The sequence below is a fragment of the Crocodylus porosus genome, unplaced genomic scaffold (assembly GCF_001723895.1).
Source record: "Crocodylus porosus isolate Cpor-Errol unplaced genomic scaffold, CroPor_comp1, whole genome shotgun sequence".
Lineage (NCBI taxonomy): Eukaryota > Metazoa > Chordata > Crocodylia > Crocodylidae > Crocodylus > Crocodylus porosus.
Genome location: NW_017728918.1, coordinates 53685602 through 53692329, shown reverse-complemented (window position 1 = coordinate 53692329; position 6728 = coordinate 53685602).

The following is a 6728-nucleotide window of genomic DNA, read 5'->3' as shown; positions in this document are numbered from 1 at the left end:
CCCCCCCCACAGCACAAAGAGATGTGGAAGACAGTGCAAAACTTTATTGAGCAGCCTGTGCCCCCACAGCTATGCAGGCATGAGCCTTTCACACACCGAGGAATGAGTCAATGCCAGCAGTGATCTCCTGTTTGGCAGTGGGGGGCAGGAACATGTTGTGCAGCCACAGGCAGTCCTCCCAGCAGTGGCAGAGATTATGGGGTAGCCTGGTCTTTCCCCCTTTGCTGTTAAAGCTCAGGGTTCCATGCCAGGTGCACGTGGGGTACCATGGCTATCAGCAGCAGTAGGGCATAGTGAATCAGGCACCTCTCAGTCCATGCAAACAGCTCCTCAAACACCACTCATGACATGTGTAGTAGGGACACGCTCAGAGCGCAGTGCCAGTGTAGGGGGGGGAGAGACCCGGGGGGTGGGGCATGGGCAGATCCTTATCCCAGTCATTCTAGAGCCCTTCACCCCACCAAGCCCAGGTTCCATTGTCTTGGCAGCAACACAGGAAAGTGGCTGGCTTGCAGGAGGAGAATGGAGGGGGATCAGGGTCTGGAGCCATGGCAGCAGGTGCTGCCAGGAGTCTGGCCTGATCTGGGTTGGGGAGGCAGGCTACCTGTGGCCAGCACCCAGCTCTGGCCACACCTGGAGTGACAGGACACTGCCATTCAGTCCATGGACACCTGGCTGACCCTCACCCTGCTCAGGCTGGCCATGCCCACCAGCCTGCTGGCCCCAGTGGAGTGATTGGGGATGTGGGACTTGGCTGCCAACTACCTGGCCAACTTTCTATGGTCCCTGGGCACCCATGCATGCCCGACTCCTGATCTGAGCTTGGGTAATGCATGGCCCCGGTGCAGAGCATCTTATCTGAGAAATGTTGCAAACTCACAAACAGCTTGTTTCTTATGGTTCTGCAGTTCCTACATCTGCAGGCAGGGGAGAGGCCGCACTTGGCATCTGGGCTGTGGGCTCAGGGTTTCTACCTCCTGCAGCTCTGTCAGAGGCAGAGGACTGCATCCTCCTCTTGGAGTGCACCCTCCTCCTGGAGTAGCTGGTGTCAATGTCAGAAAAATAGCTGGAGGACTCATGGAGCTGGCAGGTGGAGGTTGTCACCCATGAGGAGGCACAGAACTGGGTAGACTGGGAGTTCCAGGCACTGCTCCTGGCCCTGGAGTACAAGTGGCTGGAGGCACAACAGGAGAAGAACATGATCTTGGTCTGGTTAGTGCAGGCCACAGACAGTGACTTCTGGGTGCTGGACACCATCCTGGCCCTGGCACCCACTGCCCAACTCCCAACCTAGCACTGCCTGCCCCCTGGTAGCCATCCACTGCCCAGCAGCAGGCCCTGCCTGCCTGGACCTGGGAGAGGTCCTGTGTCACCTCCAGCATTCAGGAGCCCTTGGCCTGGCTCCCACCCTAGGTCCAGTGCCATCCAGCCCCCCAGAATGGGCTCAGGACTGCTGTTCACCTTGGTTTCATACAGGTACAGAGAAGGAGCTGCCTGCAACAGAGCCAGGACTGCACACCAGCCCAGCTGGCCCTGGACACCAGCTTCCACAGAGACAGCTTCCCATGCCAGAGGACCACTGGCCCATGATGCTCCTGTGTGATTTCACCTGACCTGGCTGGCTCTGGACAGCAGCTTGCAGTAAGGTCAAAGCCCATGGAGGAACAGCCAGAGGCTGGGGTTCTGGCTGCTTGTCCCCCAGCTCTGCTTCCTAGGTGCCCCCACCCCATGGCTCCCCACTCTGGGACAGCACACAAAGCACTTTGTAGATAGTTTGCACAGGGAAAAGGATGTTTTATTGTTTGTGGGTTGGGTGGGTGGTTGAGGGAGCTGGGGGAGAGGTAGGGGTCTGTTTGATGTGAGGGGAATAAAAACTGTTTTTCTTCTGAGATGTGTCTGCAGTGAGCATGGGGTGGGTGGGGGTTGGGCCATGGCATGCAGGAGGAGGTGGTCAGCTCGGGCCTCTTGCACCCTGTGCCCTGATCCCTGGTGGTGGCTGCGTGGCTTGCTCATGGCCTCGGTGGTTGGGGGATAGCTTACCACATGGCAGTGTCCTGTCACTCCAGGTGTGGCCAGAGCTGCTTAAGGAGGTCCCAGAAGGTGGTCTGGGTCATCTAAAATGCCTCCAGCCACAGCTTGTCATCCCAGATCTGCTGGACAATGTGCAGCCACATGTCTTGGCTGGCCTGGTGGGCCCAGGGAAAGCAGGGCTGGAGGCCCAGGAGGTGAGGATGGCCCTGCCGGTGGTGTCCAGGGAACTGTCAATGGCATTCCTACCAGGGTCCAGACAGCTGGATAGAATCTAGGTGACAAGTGTATGGCAGTGGTTGCCCTAGGATGGCACACTCTAGCTAGGCAGGAGGTTGCTGCATGTAGGGGAGCCTGGAGGGGCCAGATGGCCATGGGCCAGCTGGCAGTTCGTACAGTGGGCCAGCAGGAGCTAGGGGTGCTGTTTGTCACTGCCTGAGGGCACAGGCTGGTGCAGCTATGGAATTGGGAGGAAATGTTGGCTAGGAGAGAACTACTACATGCTGCCACTGCACTGTGTACACTGCTCCTGGACAGGGAAGTGGCTGGCCAGGGAGCATACAACAGGACTGGCTTTTCAAAATGGCTGCTGGCATGGGCCCAGTGCAGTGCTGTGCTGTAGAAAGTTTGGTGCTAAGAACAGCAAATCTGCTCTCTAGATGCCTGTAAGTAAACTGATCTCAGAACAAGTGTGTGTGTAGACACGCCCACTGAGTAACATCTAAAAAGCATGGGCATAGCTGCAGGGGAGGATGGAGGCCATGAATATAGCCCATATGGCAACTGGTTCCATGAGGCTATCATGGTGACTGGACGGCCATAACTTAGTGCCTGAAGAGCAAGACTGAGGCCAACTTGGTACAACAAGTAACAACTAGCTAAAGTGAACCAGGGTTTACTCTGGGACCCTGGTGTAGCCTCCGTTGCCACCAGTATACTTCCATCAAGGTGTGGCAGGTGAAGAAAAGGTAGATTATCTTGAGGAGCTAGAGTGAGGACAGGAATCACATTGCCATCAGGGAGCATTACAGCCACCTCTGGCGCATGGTTCTGTTACACCTTCTTTTTGCCTTCTTTTAAAGAGGGGCACTATGTTAGCCTTTTTCCTGTTCTCTGAAAAGAGAGGACAGGAAAACCTATTACTGAAATCTCTTTTTAATTTCACCTCTAATATTAAGAAATCAACTGGAAAGGAAATGTAAAACACTCTAACCACCTCCTTCCCTGCTTCCATGCCCTCCCCCTCCCAAAAAAGTGCAGTTGTCACCAGAAGAGTAAGAATGTTCAGAGATTCAATTTACTTGTTTTGTCTTTTGCAATGCTTCTGTTTTTCCTAAATGTGAGAACTAGATTTCTGAAGTAATAACATTTGAGGCATAATACTGACTTCACTAGAAAACACAAGGTACTAGAAGACTGATATAATGCATATTTAAATCATACATATGTGTGTGACTAGCTTATCTACCCTGACTTCTTACATTCTGAATGCCTTGGAAGTCTGGCCAGCTTTGTAATCAAAATACTTAGAAAAATCTAACTTAGTGCTAGTTATTTGTGAATATTTTGCTCCTAAAGCACAGTTGGTGTTCTCTTATCATCAAAGGGTGACATTGACAAATAACTCCAATAAAAACAGTATGCTATTTATTATATCCTAACTAATAATAAATCAAGGCAGCACTATTTTTAAGATATATAATAAAATATTATTTTTAAAACACTTTAAATAAAACTATGAAAACATTCCTGAATGTAACTTGCTATCTAGTATTAAATTAGCTATTCAGAAAAACCAAGAAGCACTCTTCTGACCTAATTACAATAACAAAGCTATCTAATTCTTCTACAAGTCTGTGTGCCAGAACTTAATTTGGCTGTCTTTAATCGCCCAAGATAAAAAGGTTTAATATCTTAGTAAACAGCTTATAAATGATATCAGACAAAGCATCTTCAAGGACTTTAACAATATGTTCTGTTGATCTGTCTTCTATTCTTTTCTCACAGAATAAATCACATGCATTCCTTAACAGAATATTTTAACACTGCAGCAAAATAATGGGTACATACATTTTGATCTACTAATTTTATATACAAACATATGGGAGGATGTAATTTATGATTCAGATAAACCTTATCTGCCTTTTCATGTATAGTCCACTATCCCTCCTATCCCTTACAATGACAGCCAAGAAGTAAAGTCTAGTCTTGGCTTTTTAAGCTGTGGTGTCTGGGCATGCTGCACCTGTAATACTGAAAGATATTTATTTCATAGGTGTCTCTGAGAGAGACAGTGCTTGAGAATGTTTTTTAACGCAGGAGAGGAACAGATTTCAGTTGGAGAAATGTGTAATACATTCTACAGACTGCGGCTTTCTCCCTTAAATGTGAGGTTTTTAAATGAACTAAGAATATTCAATTTTAAGAGACACATCCTAAAACTGGATCCATACATGGATAGACCTACTTATAGCACTAATGAAGTCACTGGGGCTTTGCCAGGTAATGGAGGTCCTCATTACTCAACTTGCAAGAACTGGATCTTTGAAAATTAATGTGGTTTCCTTAATATATTTTAATTTATTACTATTTGTTGTAAAGTAGTAGTGTACATAACCCCATTGTATCACATACAATATACTGAATGCATCTACACAAGACATTTCACTATGCAGTAGTGTAGTTTTCTGTGCAGTAAGCATGTGAGTCTATACGTGCACATGCTTACTGCATAGTGAACCTTGCTAATCATGAGTAAATTTGTTACCTGCAAATGCAAGTCACAAATATACTTGAAATTAGTTACTGCGCAGAAGTGCTTGTGTAGACCCCTGACAGGGAGCAAATGTGCTCCTGATTAGCCAGCCATCAGAGGACAGAAGATTGCTCTCTGCCCACAGGAACTGCCTGCTTCCAGGGTGGGCACTATCACAGGAGCATAGGCAGGGACTGTGGCCCCCTGCCCCAGCAGCAGTGAGCTCCAAGTCCCCCGCTCTGAGATTGCAATCGGGCACCTGGGGGCTGGGATATACTTATCTGCCAGCACCAGCTCCATAACAGCAGGGCCAGTGCTGGGAGATCCTTATCTTCCAGTGTCAGCTCTGTGGTCACAGAGCCGGCACTGGGGTTCCCTGCCGGTGGGGACTGGGGAATCTGTTCCCTACTCAGCGGCTGGAGAGATGAGTGGGAAACAGACTCTCCAGCCTTTGTCCTACAATCACAGAGCAGGGGCTTGAAACTGTCCTGGTCAGGGGCAGGTCCGAGTCCTCTGCCCTGATTGGGTGATTGAAGCATGGGGTTTGGAAAGTGCTGCAGGGGTGGAGTATGCCCCAGCCCCCTGTTTGCTAACTGCTCCACTGGTAGATTGGAGCAGGGGGCTGGGACCTGTGCCTTCTCTGTAGGTCTTTCCAAGTCCTTTGCCACTGATCAGGGAGCTGGGTCAAGGAGCTCCCTGCAGCCAGGGCAGCAGGCAGCCCCACCAGGGGGCATGGTGCAATGTCCCAACTTTGGCCAGAAGACAGCTGTCTCCTGACCTGCTGCTCCCTGCCAGGCACTGGCCTAGCATTCATGGGAAGCCTAGAGCTGCTCTTGGTGTGGGCAGAGGCCCACCATAGGGCCCCAAGAAGCAGAAGCAGTTTGGAGACACACCTACTGAACAAATGATGGTTTCAGCCTCAGGTTGTAAAGAGATAATGGATGGAGGAGCACATGGAAACAAAGACACAAAGTGTTTTCCATCCATTCAACTCTCCTATGAAATATGAACTTTTATTTCTACCCAGAACTTTTACAGTCTTTTCTCCTATGCCTGAAGTATGGTGTTTGTGCCCAAAAGCTTTCAATTAAAGAATTTTTTTTTTGCAAAAATCTAGTTGGTCTAATAAAAGATATCACTTCTATCATGAGTCCTGATTGCTTTTTCCATCTTGTTAGTAATTGAGAAAGATGTTACCAATGTTTGGTATCATCAGACTCAAATAACTTGCATAGATCTAAATAACTTGAATCTGGGACTCTTAAAAAGAATTGCCTGAGAACACCTTGGCTTGCTAATTTTAATAAATATTGGAGAGTACTCATATTTTGTCTATATTCAAAGAGGGTACGTAGATGGCCTTGGTAACTATAGAAAGTCATGGAAAAAGCTGATATTTAACGTTTTATTGACTGAATTCTATAAGAGGAATATAATATATTTTATTGTGAGAAAAAGATCTTGCCAAACATATATAATTACATTTAGGCACATAATGGAAAATAGTATTTAGTTTCCAATGTCTGCATTTGAAGAAGGATGTTGAAAAACTGGAGAGTGCACAAACGAGCCACAAAGATAATTTAAGAGAGAGAAAAAGTGACTCACTGTGAAAGACTAAAAGAGCTCAATGTTTAATTAATCAAAAAAAAAAAAGTGAGGAGTACATTGACAGGTACCTTCACAAGAATAAGATATGAGCATAAAAGAAGTCTTTAACCATGTGAGGAAAAGCATAATCAGATTAAAAAGCTCAAAGCTGAAATTCAGACAAATTCAGAGAAGAAATTAGGCATAAATTTAAATAATGAATTAGACTAATCACTGGGAGGAACTACAAGATGAAGCGGTGGCTTCGTTATCTCTTAATGTCTTTAAGCCGTTCAGAAAGATGAGTTTTGAATAAATTCAAGGTATGTTTTAGTCAAGCCATGTAATTGGGAGT